This window comes from Primulina tabacum, chromosome 6 (assembly GCF_025594145.1).
Source record: "Primulina tabacum isolate GXHZ01 chromosome 6, ASM2559414v2, whole genome shotgun sequence".
NCBI lineage: Eukaryota > Viridiplantae > Streptophyta > Magnoliopsida > Lamiales > Gesneriaceae > Primulina > Primulina tabacum.
This window is the reverse complement of record NC_134555.1, coordinates 34417215-34419695: the sequence shown is the minus strand read 5'-3', so window position 1 is coordinate 34419695 and position 2481 is coordinate 34417215. Positions and strand designations below refer to the sequence as shown.

At 38.5% G+C, this 2481-nt stretch overlaps 1 non-coding gene across 1 annotated transcript; it reads left to right on the top strand.

The window, feature by feature from the left end:
* Nucleotides 1–847: 847 nt before the first annotated feature.
* LOC142550352 (U5 spliceosomal RNA) lies at nucleotides 848–964 on the top strand. Its single transcript, XR_012821316.1, has one exon. It is a non-coding gene; the product is annotated as a U5 spliceosomal RNA (small nuclear RNA).
* The last annotated feature ends 1517 nt before the right edge of the window (nucleotides 965–2481 follow it).

Below are 2481 nucleotides of genomic sequence, written 5' to 3'. Positions count from 1 at the left end.
GTTTCTTTGTACAGATATTCGTATTTGATATTATCGTCACAAAAAACTTGTCAAAATTCAACTCCATTTGTTAGAAGTTAGAACAACTTCCATTGAACCTTTGTTTTGAGGGGGAAAAACCACTAATCCATCATATATTTTGATTACAGCTTTCTATATACTTCCAGAAAGGAACATGAAAAAGAGAGGCTGGGTTGATCCTTAAAATGTCGGATTCAACGAGTGAATCAAAAGTTCGATCTATTGGATCTCTTCCAAATCACCTCATTAATCCAAAATAAGAGTTCTAAGTTTGTCTCCTCGGGATATGGATAACCAAAACAAAAAAAATTCGCCGTTCATAATGATTTGAGAAACGCGTGTTAAATTAACGTCTTAACCAATGGAGTTCACATTTTCTATTTCAACCAAATCTTGGAAATCTGTCGTTCGATGTTAAATTAACACTTTTGTCAAAACTAACAATTCAAATCTCTTTTTTATCATCAAAGAATCGTTGCACAAATTTTACCCTCTTGCTACCCGTTTATCACTGAAAAAGAATCGTTGGTGGATTCCATAAATGTGACCAAAAAAAAAAAATCCAGCTTTTATCGTGATTCCACTGGAAGAAGAAAAAATGCAGCATCGGCAAGAGATTTCATATTTATAGAAATCCATTCAATGAAAAATATGAAATTGTGAATTACGAGGCGCCGGAAGCCATAATTCGAGTGTAGTAAAATATGTGGGAGACCAACTGGCCTATAGCCTTATTCCATTACCCTTTTCCCACATGGAGAAAACTGCGTGACAAAAGGAGAACCTACCTTATAAATAGCAGACTCAAACTTAATCCAAATCATGGAGCTGCGCAGTGAGCACAAAGCGAACTATTCTTTCGCCTTTTACTAAAGAATACCGTGTGCTCGCTGCTTATAAGCAGCATACAACTGTTTTTGGAGGGCTCGAGTCTCTTTGAGATTTTCCCAACAATTAAGTCTAATGTTTTTTAATTTAATTCAAGGGTAATAAAAATCTAATTAAATTTTGAACCACTTGGAAAATTAGATTTAGCAATTAGGACATTCATTGCAAAAAATGAATGAATCTGATTGAAAAATTTTGTTTAGTAGATACGTTTATGTTTAAAATATTTAGAATAAAAAAATAAACACAAATAATATAATATAATGGAAATAAAAGTAATGATTATCTGTCCGCCTTTTTGGGACTTCCGTGGTAGAATCTACCGCTATGGGATCCTACACTTCCACGAGCGTGATTTGGCTAGGATCAATTGTCTTTCCATAGAACCTAAGGGATGAAGTCAACAAAGGAGTTGAGGTTGGGTGTCCAAGAGTCAGTTCATGTGGTCGGACCAGGATCTGCAATAAGCGTCTCAAGCATCCTACTCCTATCAGTAAGCGCCTAATCCCTTTTCCTTTTTGAGTTAATCTAACTGCACCGCAATGCCGCCCACCACACAATTATATGATGTGTGAGTGAGAAGAGGCTCCAGGAGAGGTAATACCCAAGAGGTTGACCAACATCAAATCTGGCCGTATACTTCTTACGTGTCAGTGGAGCCCTTTACATTCCCTCATATCGGATAGCCCACGTCTGACCCGTGAGAAAAGAAGTTTTGTTCCATTGGATTATAAGAACTTCTCCGTCGCTGAATCTTGACTTAGGACCATTGAAATCGAGTGCTGATCTCCTCCCTGCGCGACCACCGAGTAGTGGAGCATCGCTTGAAGCCCCCCCTTATGGACCATTAGGCAGGATTTTAGTGGACCAAGCGCTTATTTGTTGAGGAGAAACTAATCCAATTCGTAGTTGTTGATGTTTATACCGATCGATCATAGAAGAAAAATTATGGGTTTAAATAGTACATGTTCTTACTCATGCCCTAGGAGCAGACTTCGGTGTAGCATATATAGCGGCATAGCCCTTTGGATCAATTCCTTGCTTCCCTCCACTCCTCGATATTGGAAATCGGGCATTCGAGTCGAGAAAGGGGTCGAGTTCGTAGTAGCAATGGGTTCTGCTTCTTAGTTTCGACTTTCTACTGCTCTTAGCCTTTCCAGTCTTCTCTTCTGCCTTCACTTGAAGTGATGGCTCCTTCCTCTGAGAAAGAAATAAGGTCAGGCAGGCAAATCAGCCATTAAAGGTAAATAATGAAAGATAATATGTAGGAAGGCTCGCTAAGGGTGAGTTTTTCACCTTTTGAAAAAGAAACTTTCAACTATTCCAACAGAAAAGGGCTAGTCTCTTCACACCTCTTACTCGGCTAACTAAGAGTGAATGTAAAGATTACAATTAAAGCAGCCCAAGCGAGACTTACTATATCCATATAAATTATGTCTCCTATCTCTATAAATACAAAGGAATTATTCCTCACTAATAATAGTGGAATCATTGGTCCAGGTCATTTCGGGGCAAGCGGATCATTTATAACGAAGAGGATGAGCTTCAAGAGAATGATTCGGACTTCTTGCA